The sequence below is a fragment of the Loxodonta africana genome, chromosome 1, assembly GCF_030014295.1.
Source record: "Loxodonta africana isolate mLoxAfr1 chromosome 1, mLoxAfr1.hap2, whole genome shotgun sequence".
In the NCBI taxonomy this organism is placed as follows: domain Eukaryota; kingdom Metazoa; phylum Chordata; class Mammalia; order Proboscidea; family Elephantidae; genus Loxodonta; species Loxodonta africana.
This window is the reverse complement of record NC_087342.1, coordinates 78683933-78699399: the sequence shown is the minus strand read 5'-3', so window position 1 is coordinate 78699399 and position 15467 is coordinate 78683933. Positions and strand designations below refer to the sequence as shown.

Genomic DNA, 15467 nt, shown 5'->3' with positions numbered 1-15467 from the left:
TACAATGTGTTCATTTGAATATAGATTCCTTCACTCAATATGTTTTTATTACATACATCAATATTGTGTCTTTCTTATTGCTGTCATATTCCATTGTATTAATACTGTACATCATATTTTTTTCATTCGTTTTGCTGTTGATGTACATGTAAAACAACTAATGCTGCTATGAACTTTTTTTTTTTTAACTTATAGTTCAAAGGCAATAAGCATTCATTTTTCTTGGGTCTAAATGCAGCTGTGGGGTTTCAGGTTTACAGGTTTCATATATATTTTGTTTCAGGCAAAATTTCTCAACAGCGTACAAGTGTGGATGCGCCAGTTGACAGTGTCATCAGCAATGTATGAAAGTTTCAGTTGTTCCGTATCATCAGCAACACTTGATATTTTCAGTCCTTTTATCTTAAGTCATTTTGGTGAAGGGGAGTATTATTTCACTGTGTTTCTAATTTGCATTTTCCTTATAATTAATAACCTCTTGCTGTTGCACTTCATCTGCCCTTCTGCAGGGGTGGCTGCGAGGGGCACAGTTCCGATTTCCGTAGGAAAAAAAGGGCTTTCCCTAAATTAACTGTAGTCGTGGCCGAGTGGTTAAGGCGATGGACTAGAAATCCATTGGGGTTTCCCCGCGTAGGTTCGAATCCTGCCGACTACGCTATATTTTGACGCCCTGGTGTTGCAATTGCTTTGAGCGGCTCCTTGGAACTCCGTAAGGCATCTCTACTCTGTCCTATATGGTTGCTGAGAGTCCGAGTCGGCTTCACCGAAAAAGTTTTTTTTTTTTTTTTCCGCCGCGGAGGAGCCGAACCGGGGCCTTGACAGAGCTGCCGGGCCCTTCATGATGAGAGATTTTGAGTCATTTCGTTCTTCCGTGTGTAGTTGATAGTGAAGGGTGGTGAAGAGATGGCCGACAGTGTCAAAATCTTTCTCCAGGACCTTGCCAGGAGAATCAAGGACTCCATCCGGGCTATCTGTACCATCTCAAAGCTGGAGGCTCCAATACTGCAAAACACGGAGGAACAGCGTCGAAGAAGGCCGAGTAGTGCCCTGGCACAGAGGAGAGCCCAGAGTATAGAGCTGAAGCAAGAGAGTGAGGCACATATTGTTGGTGGAATTTTCCAGCGCTGCCCTTAGAATGGAGGAGTATTCTGCTTGCACCTCCTCTTGTTTTACCAAGTGTTTATTCAGTAACAATCATTTATTCAGTCAGTAGCAGCACAAATTATTGGTGATCCAAAAAAAAAAATATATATATATATATATGGAGATGTTTGGTTTTGGCTGGAATTCTTCCTCACGTCAATTTTCAGAGCTCTTTGGGTGCTCCCCTGTCTGTACTTACCAAAGTGGTAAGTCCCATTTGGTTACAAGATATAGCTGATCTGGCATTTGAGGTATCAGGGAGGAAGCCTCACCCATTCCCTAATATCAGCAAAATAATTACTGATATGCTCGTCAACCTTCTGCTGCAGGCTGTTTTCTTTTTCCAAGGAGTGTTTGCGAGCTTTCCCATCCATCTTGTTGGTCAGCTGGTTAGTCCCCTGCATATGTCCCTTCTGTATTCACTATACTGCTTTGAATATCACTGGTTCAATAAAGGAATTGAAAAGCGCTAGCAGTTGTCAAACAGAAAGGAATTGGCCCTACTACTTTGGATTTGGTTTGCTCTTGGCTTTGCTCACAGCAATGCAGTCCTCATACATTATCAATGGCTGCCTCTTCTCCACCCTCTTTCCCTTATTCATTATCAGCACCAGTGAAGCAAAGACCCCTGGCAGAGCGTGTCTTTTTCAGTGGAGCCTCTTCTGCTTGCTGGCCTTCTTTCTGCCAAGGGCCCTTTACATAGCACCATTTCTACGAGGAATTGGAATGTTGTCTCTGGCGCACTTAGAATCTTCCTCACACCAGCAAGTGGATTTTTAACACCATGAATCTGAAAGGACCATATGTTTTCCTGTAGCTATTTTCTGTCATTTGCCAGACTTCGTGCCTGGACTGATTTGAATACTTTTTCTGCTTGTGCCATTTAAGCTAGCTATTGTAATTCATGGATTTGTTACTTTTGTTGTTCTCCTGTGAGGCATATACATTGGATGAGGTTGATGAAGAAGAACCTCAGTTGCTCCTGATCACTCCCTGTATAGCCATCACTGTCTTGTCAGGTGTTTGATGAGTTTTTTCCCGGTCCAGGTCACTGCTCAGTGAGATACTCCAGTTTTTCCCCATAGTCCTTTGCAGCAGGACCCATTTTGTGTTTTTGGTAGCCCTCACTTCTGTGATTTTTAAAATTGCTTATTGGCAGTTGAGTATACTCTTTTGTGAAGCACATGCTTAACTTTTGCTCTTTCTCATTAATTTTTTAGCCTTAGTGTTTTGTAGGATAGCTCCATATATTCTACATAAGGATCCTTTGTCAAATATAAGCATTGAAATAGCTTTTCTCATGCAAGTAAAATTTCATTCAAAAGTAGTTGCAGCTGTACATCAACAAGGAACTGCCAGAAATTCAAGTCAGATTCAGAAGATAATGTCAATCAAGGGATATCATTGCTGATAACAGATGGATAGTGATTGAAAGCAGAGAAAACAGAAAGATTCTTACCTGTGTTTCATTGACCATGGAAAGGCATTCAGCTGTGTGGATCATAACAAATTATAGGTAACATTGTGAGAATGAGAATTCCAGAACACTTAATTGTGCTCAGGAGGAACCTGTACATAGACCAAGAGACAGTTATTCAAACAGAAGAGGTGGGTACTGGGTGGTTTAAATTCAAGAAAGCTGTGCATGAGGGTTGTATCCTTTTACCATACTAATTCAATCTGTATGCTGAGCAAATAATACAAGAACCCGAACTATATGAAGAAGAACGAAGCATCGGGATCAGAAGAAGACTCGTTAACAACCTTTGATATGCAGAGCCAAGGTTCACAAAGAACTCCTAAAACTCAACAATGAAAACACAAGCAAGCCAATCAAAAAGTGGTTAAAATATCTGAACAGATACCTCATCAAAGAAGATATACAGATGACATGTGCCATTAAAAAAAAACAATAATAACCTGCCCCATGAGTAGAATGTGCTTCATATGGTTTTTAGTGGAAATAGATCACCAGGTTTTTTCTCTGACGCAACTCTTGGTGGATCCAAACCAACAATCTTTCAGTTAGTACCCAAAAACTTAACCGTTTACACTACCCAGGGATTCTCATATGCCACTAACCAAAAAAAAAAAAAAAAAAACCCAAACCCTGTTCCATTGAGTCGATTCTGACTCATAGTGACCCTATAGAACAGAGTAGAACCGCCCCACAGAGTTTCCAAGGAGCGCCTGGCAGATTCAAACTGCAGACCCTTTGGTTACCAGCCGTAGCACTCAACCACTATGCCACCAGGGCTTCCCATATGCCTTTCGGGAAGTATAAATCAAAACAGAGGTTAGATACCATTACACACCTATTAGAATGGCTAAAATTCTAAATACTGACAACACCACATGCTGGCAAAGATGTGGAGCTACAGGGAAAATGTAAGATAGCACAGTCACCCTGGAAGATACTGTAGCAGTTTCTTACAAAGCTAAACATAGGCTTACATAAACTTGTTGTTGTTAGGTGTGATAGAGTTGGTTCTGACTCATAGTGACCCTATGGACAACAGAACAGAACACCTCCTGGTCCTGTGCCAGCCTCACAGTCATTATGCTTGAGGACCTTGTTGCATCCACTGTGCCAGTCCCTCTCGTTGAGGGTCTTCCTTTTTTTTGCTGACCCTCAGTTTTACCAAGCACAATATCCTTCTCCAAGGACTGGTCCCGCCTGATAACAGGTCCCGAGTATGTGAGATGAAGTCTCGCCATTTTTGCTCCTAAGGAGCATTCTGGCTATACTTCTTCCCAGACAGATTTGTTTGTACATGATGTATATTCAATATTCTTCACCAACACCATAATTCAAAGGCATGATTTCTATTTCTGACTTCCTTAATCATTGTCCAGCTTTCACATGCATATGATGCAATTGAAAACACCATGGCTTGGGTCAGGTGCACATTAGTCCTCAAAGTGACATCTTTGCTTTTAACACTTTAAAGAGGTCTTTTGCAGCAGATTTGCCCAATGCAATGCGTTGTTTGATTTCTCGACTGCTGTTTCCATGGGCATTGATTGTGGATCTAAGTAAAATGAAATCCTTCACAACTTCAGTCTTTTCCCTGTTTATCATGATGTTGCTTATTGATAAAGTTGTTAGCATTTTTGTTTTCTTTATGTTGAGGTGTAACCCTTACTGAAGGCTGTGGTCTTTGATCTTCCTCAATAAGTGCTTCAAGTTCTTTTCACTTTCAGCAAGCAAGGTTTTGTCATCTGCATATCACAGGTTGTTAATGAGATTTCCTCCAATCCTGATGCTGTATTCTTCTTTCTATAGTCCAGATTCTTGTATTATTTGCTCAGCATACAGGTTGAATTAGTATGGTAAAATGATACAACCCTGAGACACACCTCCCTTGACTTTAAACCATGTAGTGTGTTCTGTTCAAATGACTGCCTCTTGGTACAGGTTCGTCCTGAGCACAATGAAGTGTTCTGGAATTCTCATTCCTCTCTTTGTAACCTATAATTTAGAGTTGAATGCCTTTGCACAGTCAATGAAACACAGTAAAAATCTTTCTGGTGGTATTCTCTACTTTCAACCAACACCCATCTGATACCAGCAATGATATCCCTTGTTCCACGTCCTTGTCTGAATCCGCCTTGAACTTCTGGCAGTTCCCTGTTGATGTACACCTGCAAGTGCTTTTGAATGATCTTCAGTAAAATTTTACTTGAGTGTTATATTATTGATATTGTTCAATAATTTCTGCATTCTGTTGGATCACGTTTCTTTGGAATGGGCACAAATTTGGATCTCTCCAGTTGGTTGGCCAGGTAGCTGTCTTCCAAATTTATTGGCATACGTGAGCACCTCCAGCACTGCATCAGTTTTTTGAAACATCTCAGTTGGTATTCCAAAAATTCCTGAAGGCTTGTTTTTCGCCAATGCCTTCAGTACAGCTTGGATCTCTTCCTTCAGTACCATCAGTTCCTGATCATGTGCTACCTCCTGAAATGCTGGACAATTCTTTTTGGTACACTGACTCTATGTATTCTTATCACCTTCTTTTGATGCTTACTGAACTGTTTAGTATTTTCCCCACAGAATCCTTCAGTATTACAACTCAAGGCTTGGATTTTTTCTTCAGTTCTATCAGCTTCAGAAAAGTGGAGCTTGTTCTTCCCATTAGGGTTTTTTCCTTCAGGTCTTTGCACATTTCATTATAATACTTTACTTTGTCCTCTTGAGCTGCCCTTTGAAATCTTCTCTTCAGCTCTTTTATTTCATTATTTCTTCCTTTCATTTTAACTACTCTATGTTCAAAAGCAAGTTGCAGAGTCTCTTCTGACATCCATTTTGGCCTTTTCTTTCTTTCCTGTCTTTCTAATGATCTCTTGCTTCCTTCATGCTCGATGTCCTTGATATCATTCCACAACTTGTCTAGTCTTCAGTCAGTAGTGTTCAATGTGTCGAATTTATTCCTGAGATGGTCCGTCATGTATCTCTCCATTTGTTGTACCATGATGGCTTCCTTGTTGCTGTGATCCTGTAAGCTTTGCCACCAATATTTCAAATACCTGGAGAGTCACCCTTGGTGGACACCTTTCAGCAGAGCTTCCAGACTAAGGCAGACTAGAAGGACCTGGCAGAATAATTCTGAAAAAAAAACTGGTCAGTGAAAGCCTTATGAATCGCAGCAGAACATTGTCAGAGACAGTGCCAGAAGATGAGCCCCTCAAGTTGGAAGGCACTCAAAATACAACTGGCAAAGGGTTACCTACTCAAAGTACAGTCAACTTTAATGACATGAATGGACTTAAACTTTCAGAATCCTCATTTGCTGATGTGTACTCAAAATGAGAAGAAACAGCTCCAAACATCCATTAATAATAGGAACATGGAATGTACAAAGTACAAACTTAGGAAAATTGGATGACATCACAAATGAAATGGAACTCATAAAAATCAATATCCTAGGCATTAGTGAGCTGACATGGACTGCTATTGGCCATTTTGAATCAGACAATCATGTGGTCTATTATGCAAATTGAACAGGAATGATATTACATGCATGATTAAAAGGAACATTTCAAGGTCTATCCTGAAGTACACTGCTGTCAGTGATAGGATAATATCCATACACTTACGAAGAAGACCAGTTAATATGACTATTATTCAAATTTACTCACCAGTAATATATAAGGCCAAAGATGAAGAAATTGAAGATTTTTACCAATTTTTGCAGTCTGAAATTGATCAAACATGCAGTCAAGACTCATTGATAATTACTGGCTATTGGAATTTGAAAGCTGGAAACAAAGAAGGATTGCTTGTTAAAAAATATGGCCTTGGAGATAGAAACCATGCCAGAGATTGTGTTATAGAATTTTGTAAGACCAACAGCTTCTTCATTGCAAATACCTTTTGTCAACAACATAAACGGCAACTATGCACATGGACCTCCCCAGATGGAATGTACAGTAATCAAGTTGATTACATCTGGGGGAAAAGACAATGGAAAAGCCCAGTATCATCAGTCAGAACAAGGCCAGAGGCTGACTGTGCAACCAACAATCAATTGCTCATATGCAAGTTCAAGATTAAGTTGAAGAAAATTAGAACAAATCCATGTGAGCCAAAGTACAATCCATACTTACACATAAAAAAAAAAATATAGGCATACAGAAATATACGATCCCGCCATTGTGCTCCTAGGTGTTTACCCAAATGAAGTGAAAACTTATGTCCATCAAAAACCTGCACACAAATGTTTATAGCAGCTTTACTGATAATTGCCTAAAAGTGGGAACAATCAAGATGTCCTTCAATAGATTAATAAACAAGCTGTGGCACATCCATATAATGAAGCAGCAAAAATAAGAGAACTTTCAAGCTATGAAAAGCTGTGGAGGAACCTTAAATTCATATTGCTAAGTGAAAGAAGCTGGTCTGAAAAAGCTACATATTGTACAATTCCAAATACATGACATTCTAGAAAAGACAAAATTGTAGACAGTAAAAAGATCAGTGGCTGCCAGCAATTCAGGGGACGTTCGGAGGGATGAATAGGTGGAGCACAGGGCATTTTTAGGACAGTGAAACTATTCTGAATGATACTGTAATAGTGGACGCTTGACATAACACATTGTTTTTACAGCATCAAACAGCCAAGATACCACCTAGCGTTTACACACACACACACACATACACACAAACATATACACATCCCCAACAGTTTTGTGCATGGCACTCTAGTTTTCTCCTTAAGTGAAACCTACCACACACTGTTCCTTGTTCTTATTGTACAAATCTCATTAGCCAACTGAAAGAACAAGTCTGACAGACAAATCAAGTTCTGCCAATTTCAAAAAAGACTCAGTGTTATTTTTATGAATATTTGCAAAGTTTTTGTATGTGCAAAACCGGTTGAGAAAAAGGAAATAAGCACTAGAAATCTGGTACCAGGAAATGAATTTTCTTAGTCTTCTTACATAGCTCAAAGAACTGATTTTTAACCATGACAAATCTCAGAGTTCTAGAAGAGTCTTGGAGCAAGTTTATTTGTTTTCCACAAATATCCCAAAGGAATTTCTAATCCCCAAATCTCAAAGTACATTTTTCAGCCTTTATCCATCCTCCATATGCCTCTGCTTAGTGATGACTCACAAATCCAAGGCTGGAGACCAGAGTACTACCCGCGTTCACTGTGTAACATTATCTCAAGAGTGTTCCAAGATATCTTGAATTCCACATGATTTTATCTTCTCCCTCTTCCAGGCTTCCTCCAATGCTCCCAGACACCCAGTTTTTCAAAACTCCCTTTTCTGTATCGCCTTCTGTTTGGAAATGACTTTAATTTTTTTTTTTAAGTGAATAAAAGCTTCACTCACTTCTGTTCTTGTCCTTTAAATTCTGTTTACCCTCTATCTCACTCTTATAATTCACCTCTCTCTAAATCCTGAAGTTGTTGTTTCATTCATGGCTTATGAATTCCTCTTCTGAACTGTTGATAGGGCCCCTGATATTACCTGGTGGAAACCCTAGGTTCTTACTTGGCAGGACTCCTATTGTCCAATAAAGGAGAGACTGATGTGGGAGAAAAGGATAGGCACCTTTATTGAGTTGTATAAAGAAATGGAGTCATTCAGAGCTTCTGCTGCCAAGACTGCTTGCTAAGGGTGGGCAAGCAAGTTACTTTTAAAGGGGTTTATGAGTAGGGAGTTCATACAAGTTTGATCAGTAACATTCTTAATCATACTATGCAGACGCAATGGGGTTGACATATAACCTCAAAGCGAAAGTAGGATTCAAATGCAAAGTTGGGGCGGGGTGGGTGTAGGGGAGGAGCCCAGCAAAGGAAATGATTTTTCAATACAACACTGTAGGTGAGGAAGCCAGGTAAAGAATACAGGGCTGTGGGGTCTGTGTCTCATTGAGTTACCTAATAGCTCAAGTAGAAAACACCCTTATAATGAAATACAGATTGCATCACCATCCTGTTTTCTTCTGCCATTGCTTTCCGCCATCAAATCTGGCCCATACATTCTGATTGAGCAAACAGAAAATACGGTGAAGACATTCAGACAGTCAAAAGATTAATTTCTTTAGCTTTGTGCCTCAGGTTATAGAGGAAATCAAAAGAGCTGAAAATGAGGACTCCATTCTTTCCCACCCATAATAGAAGACAGAGACTTTTAACTACTCAGGGTTGTAAAAAAAAAAAAAAACACCATGGAAACCTCATGTGGCTATTTACTCAACACATGTTTGCAATCCTCTGCCTTCACTTTCAAGCCCTATAAAGAATTAGTATCCTCCACTGGTTCTTGAGCGCCTCCTCCGCAAAGCAGCTGCTCATGCCTCTTAACACTCCCTCAACGTTCAAGGAGAGTGAATCGCAGGAAATAACACTTAGTTCTAGATAAAAATTAGCCAGCAGCACTTCAGGAATGAGGTGTATGTAGCTCAGTGGTAGAGCACATGCTTTGCATCTATGAGGCTACACTTTTTCTCTACCTCAACACTATTTAAACCCGAACTTGAAGGAACACAAATTCACTTCTCTAATATTTTCCATTCAATTTCTGCACACATAGACAGCAAAAATATAACCCAGTTCACTTCCTTGAATCCTCTTCTATTTCTGTGCTATGACCATCTATATCCCTTGAGGTGACTGCGACAGCAGAAAGAGTATGACAAGAACGGAGAGAAGAACCAGATGCTAACAGAATCTTCAATCACCCGAAACAAAAGCCTACACCTTAAGCTCCCATTTTGTACTATTATTGAAGAGACAGAAAGACAGATAAGGGGTGGTGAGTTTGAAAGGGCCCTGCGGATTTTTTTTTTTTTTTTTTTTAACCAACTAAGCCACAAAGCCCCCTAGTGAGATTCCCTGCTGGGCTACCTCCGGTTATGCTGATGTCTAAATTATTTCAGGGCAAAACTGAGTGCTTAAGTTTTCCTTCTCTTTGATTGGGCTGTAATCAGTTCCTGACGAGGTGGCCGAGTGGTTAAGGCGATGGACTGCTAATCCATTGTGCGTTGCACGCGTGGGTTCGAATCCCATCCTCGTCGTTCTTTCCTTCCCCCACCCTGTCGTGGGAGTGAGATTTGGAACCATGGCGGTACAGTGGTGTTTTTTTTGCTAAACAAAAGCTACGGAGTTCGAATCCACCAGCCGCTCCTTGAAAACCCTATGGGGCAATTCTACTCGGTCCTATAGGGTCTCTGTGAGTCGCAATTGGCTGGAAGGCAATGAGGTTTTTTTGTTTGTTTGCTTGCTTGCTTTTTTTTTTTTTTTTTTTTTCTGACTCCTGGCAGGAGCGCAGCATCGCCCAAGCAGTGAAATACAGCTTTGAACTATCATCTTTCATTTGGCCAAGCATGGATTCTTCAGATAAGCACCGTTTTCCTCTTGCTGTTAATAAACGCGCTGTATTTTCTTGGAGCCCCGACATTGTCTCAGAGAAACTTTCAGGTGGCAGGCAAAAACCTAAGAGATAAGAAGCCTCCATTAAGCAACGGGAATTCATATTTGGACATGTTTTCCCGGGGAAAACCAGCTGTCGTCAAGTCGATTTTGACTCATGGCGGCCCCATGTGTGCCAGAGTAGGGTTTTCAACTACTGATTTTTTCGAACTACATGCCCAGGCGCCTCTGAGTGACTGGAACCTCCAATGTTTCAGTTAGGAGCAAGCCAAGTGTTAACTATTTAAGTCCACCTAGGGACTCCTTTCTCAGGGAAAAGCAAAATCCCACTGCCCATATGATTTCTAGAGAGAGGCTGATGGATTGGTACTCTGACCTTTTGCTTAGCAGCTAAGCTTTTAACCACTTGGGTCACCAGGACTCCTTCCAGGAATCATATCCATTGCTGGGGAGTCAATTGTCACTCATTGTGACCTTATAGAACAGAGTGGAACTGCCCCATAGAGTTTCCAAGGAACACCTGCTGGATTCTGTCAACTTTTTGGGTAGCAGCCATAGCACTTAATTACTAGCCACCAGGGTTTCTTTTCCAGGGATAGGGAGAAGCTAAACCCTAGGCATTGAAGTCTTAGCTACCAGCATGCATAAAACCCCCAAAAACCCATTGCTGTCGAATCAATTCTGACTCAGAGCAATCCCATAGGGTTTACAAGGCTGTAAATCTGTGGAAGCCAATTGCCACATCTTTCTCCTGCCAAGCTGCCTGTGGTTTCGAACCACCAACTTTTCGGTGAGTACTCGATTGCCTGAACGACTGCACCATAATCATTGTTAATTCAAGCAGCTCCAGCTCGAAACTCCAACTTAGTGTTCCTTCTCCACACAGTCTTCGTGGAATTATGGATTTGCCAACCAGCACACCAGAGTCTTGCACCTGCACTACTTCTGGCTATCAGAAACAAAGTGGATAATTCTAGGTCAACCATATGAAAGAGCACAACCCGAAAAGCTGGCTGGGGAAACTTAGATCCAGATGGAAAGAAAAAACAGATCTAAGTGAAAAACAGTATATGGTGTCACCGACAGTCACTGTTCCAGCAAACCCTGGAGTCCAAAACCCTGATCGGGAAATCAAGCAGTGGCTTTGTCTCCTGAAGCTGCAGCTCTGGCTCTGAGAACCACAAAGAAACAGGAGAGAGGCATGTTGGCGGCTGAGCAAGAACTGCAATCATATTAACCTTTTCTAACAGCCCTTTTGTGCTCCTGGACTGGCATTCAAACCTCAGGCATCACAGAAGCTAAAAGAATAGAAGCTTCAGCCTCTTGCCAAAATTTTGGTGTCAGTCAGCCCACATACGAGTTTTAGGAGGCAATCCTTCATTATTGTGTCTTCTCTTTTACTTTAATTTTCATTCTGATACTTTACTCACTGGTGAGAGGTTTGTATCTTCCCAAATATTAGAATATATTATATATCAGCTCTTCAATTCCTCCCCAGCAGTAAGCTCCCTTGAATAATCAACAAGTTGAGGCTCAGTTGGTGCCGGGAAGTAGCTGAAGTAGGCTCCTAGAGGCAGGAAGACATTGCAAGGTAACATGATGAGTAACAATGTCTGATACACAGTTAAAAGGGTAGTAAATGTTTTTTATTAGAATGCAGTGGTTCCCAAACCTGAGGAACTGAGAACTTTGTGAATATATGTATTCCTAATTCCACATTTATAGATCCTAAATGGGCTAAGAATCACTGGATAGGGAGAGGATGAGATCTATATGGTTGAAAAGTCTCCACAGATGTTTCCATTTTTCAGCCATGTTTGAGAACTCCTAGCCTAAGAAGCGGTGTTGAGGGAACTGCAATGAACTGAGCTGTTGAGAAATTTTCACCAGGAGGAAGCCATTGGAGACAGGATAAAAGGGAGCTGAGAAAATGAAGGTGACAAATTACGTGATGAAGAAAATGAAGGGAAAGATAGGAGGAGGGAGATGGGTGTGGGTGTGGAAGAACTAGAACAGAAGGTGAAAGAAGGTTTGGAACCAGGTCTTTAGGATGTGTGGCATTCGGATGGACCAGGAGGTAGTTTGAGACTGCCAGGGTTGCCTATGTCTCCTCTGCTCTCTCTACAATGCAGGAAGTGAAAAAGCTCCCTTCCTCTTAAGGAAAATGGACTAAAGGTGTTTTTCCCATAGGAAGATGCAGCTCTTTTACCCAAAACTTTGGTGGCTTTAAGAGAGCTTAGCAACTCTTTCCATTTCTGGAAATAATTTTCTCAAACTTGGTTGCTGGAAAACTCTGGTTTTCCTGAGAAATACCTTTCCTCTGGATAGCATCCAAACACTTCTTCATGGTTAACAAAGAGTTGAGGTCACAGGTGTCTGTAGTTCAAATCACACATCTCCGTGACTAGTGATTGGACTGACCTTTTGCTGACCAAGATTAAGTGGGTAGGCCTGGTTGTGTAGGAGGAACGGGAAAAAGAAAATCAGAAGGAAACTTTTCTCCTGAACCTGCAATCTGTCCATTGACACAAACTCAGGTGAGGGAAAAAAAAAAAGAAGAAGAATCAAAAGGAATGTGTTCAACTGTCATTTCCCCTTCTGTCTTTCCATCTGTCCTTTTCTTCACTTCTTCTTAATAATAATGAGAAATTGTAGTAAAGAGTAGGCTGTCTATGACGTGGTGGATGTTGTCGCTTCACTGTCAGCAGATTCTGAGTGAGCACCTTCCTTTACTCAGTTCCTCCTGACTTTATTGTGCTTAAGCAGCCAGGTTGGGAGGCCCAAGGAGGGTCAAGGACTATGGTCCAAGAAAGTTACGACTCTTAGTGACCCTGTAGGACAGAGTAGAACTGCCTCATAGAGTCTCCAGGAGTGCCTGGTAGATTGGAACTGCTGGCTGTTTAGTTAGTAGCGGTAGAACTTAACCACTATACCACCAGGGTTTCCAAAGAGTAACTATCAAACAATTTTTCCTTTCTGTGAGTAGGAAAAACACAAGTAAAGGTATTCACAAAGAGAAAAATGTGGCAAGTCTGAAGCAAATTTGCCAATATTCAGCTCTGAGTCCGTGAGGAAGGAAAACAATGAATGGAGGTGCTGGGGACTGAACCCAGTTATTCTCACATGCTAAGGAGAAGCTCTACCACTGAGCTACACCCACTTCAGCAAAACTATGAGACTAGGCCATAATACTGACTTCCAGCATGGTCTGCAGGCGTTTTAAAACGCACGTTTTCGTAAGTCAAAATCCATTATGTTCAATTCTCGTATTCCTGGATTGTATCCTGGCTCGCAGCTATGACAGAAGGACAAAAAACGCATTTCGGACCAAATGACTCTGAGATCTTCCAGCAGTCGTTGGCTTCTACAAGGACTGCTTTTAGCCAATTGCGGGAGTGTCAGTTCCAGTCCACCACGAAAGAGAGTTGCGGGACTGAACGTTCTGTTAAGTCTTTTGGAAGAGTCCTTCTCTGCCTATAAAGCTTGCAGAAAGACACAGAAGATGGTGGAGGGAACACAAAGATGAGTTCTGTGAGTGCTGCGAAGCAATGAAGATCCAGGTGGGGAGAAAAAAATCAGAGATTAATTTATTCACAGTATTTGACCGAAACAGGAGCCTTAGTGGAGCTGTAATAAGGAGCTAGGGCTGCTAAACCAAAAGGTCCGAAGTTCGCTTCTTGGAAACCTTATGGAGTCGAGATCAGCTCGACAGCAAAGGGTTATTTAGACCGAAACGAAGAGCAACAGATACAGTCATGCTCTTGCAAATGGCTGTGTTCAGCACCTGGATTTGGAAAAGTAGTTTTGCCTCCGCGATGCTTTTGCACTGGTTTTGAAGAGACGAAGTCAGAAGACGGAAGAAAAAGGACAAAGATGGACGATCCTGTCCTTAAAAAGTCTCTTTTAGATCAAATTCTTTTCTTAATGAGGAAAGCACGAGAGAGGCGCTTTATGGGCTGGGGGCAACCTTCTAAACAAATTCGCTCTTTATAAACATTCTCTATGTCTGGAGAAGTCCGCAAATTCCTGATGTGGTGCAACTTTCAATCCAGATATGATGGAGAAAATCCAGATCTTCTCGGATGGAAGGGACGGGTCCCCTGATTCTACAGATTAAGTTACTACTACATTAGAAAGTCACCTGTCTGGGAACTGGAATGCGAGGAGGACTGGGCGCGAGGGAGGGAGTGAATAGGAGAGAGCAGGGGTGGGGGTAGCTTATCGAGGGAGGAAAGGAGGACGCTGAGCGGAGGGGAAGCAGCAGCAGCAGAAGAGTAGTTGACAGAAGAGGAATAGGCTTTGAAGGAGGTTCTTTAAGAACGGATAGGACACGGACTAGGCCGCAGGTAGAAAATAACCGAGTTCCAATTTTTACTGTGCTTTCTGCAGGCCCTCGGGAAGAGGAAAGTATAAAACCCACAAAAAAGTGCGATTGGTTTTGCCCAAAATTTTGTGACTGAGAGAGCCTCGCTGCTCTTTCCATGGCTGAGCATTTTGGAACGCCCTTTGTGTGGTTCCGTGTTTCTGGAATCACAGTTGCTGGTTTTGGAGGCTCTGGAAAAAGCCACAAGGAGGCAGCATTGTTCCCATCCCACGTGCAAGCAAAGCAGCCTGAGGCTTAGAAGCAGAATCCCCCGACAACTCCGGGCTAGAATATCTTCTATTTACACCAATTTTGTTTTAGGGTGTTTGGGTTTAATATACAAGGGAAAGAATGAAAAAGAAAAGTCAAGCAGTGACCAAGCCTTTTTGGTTTGAATAGACTCTTACCGAACCCATCAAACTTCTGGAGAGCTCGGTGTACCAGGCCTCTAGTCTGAGGATCTAGGATTCATGACTCTGTTCTGGTGTAGATGCTTTAAGTTTTCCCATAATTCTTTCTCACTCATACACAAAAGGCTACTGAGCCCAGCTTTCTTCTAGAGCAACTCTGGGAATATTTGCAGTGCATTTTACTACTGACATGCTTGCTTTTCTCAATGGGAATCTGAAGAGCAAGATTTCAAATGTGGAAAGTCAGATTTGCAATATTATTTGACAGTTATTCATTCAATGTGCACAGCAACCTTATTCCCTGTCCTACTGTCAAATAGATGAGCAAATTAGTGACTTAAGGAATGAAGAGGATGGCACAATGTTGAGAGGTCAAGGCTGATGATGCAACTTAAATTTGGAAATTTTTAGGAAAATCTGCAATTCTCTGGATTGTGGAAATGCTAGGTCCTTTCACTTTGCGAAAGGTGGAGTGGATTTTACCTCTTGTTGGGTTATGTTCTTTTTCTTTGGTAACATTGGATAGGGTTGGAAAGGGGAGAGGAGGAATTTGATTTGGGGCTTCATTAATTTAGGATACTTATGAATTTAAGGCACAAATTCTTGTTAAAGTCAGTAATTCCTGAGACTACAATGTTACAAAGATCTCTTACCAGGAGATTT

General features: G+C 41.5%; 2 non-coding genes and 2 pseudogenes across 2 annotated transcripts; 3 read left to right on the top strand and 1 right to left on the bottom strand.

Moving 5' to 3' along the window:
• Positions 1-15467, bottom strand: part of LOC100660430 (etoposide-induced protein 2.4 homolog) — a 253196-nt pseudogene that overhangs the window by 61754 nt on the left and 175975 nt on the right.
• TRNAS-AGA (transfer RNA serine (anticodon AGA)) lies at positions 574-655 on the top strand. Its single transcript has one exon. It is a non-coding gene; the product is annotated as a tRNA-Ser (tRNA).
• Positions 883-1923, top strand: LOC104847023 (etoposide-induced protein 2.4 homolog; annotated as a pseudogene).
• On the top strand, positions 9595-9676 carry TRNAS-GCU (transfer RNA serine (anticodon GCU)). The gene has a single exon. It is a non-coding gene; the product is annotated as a tRNA-Ser (tRNA).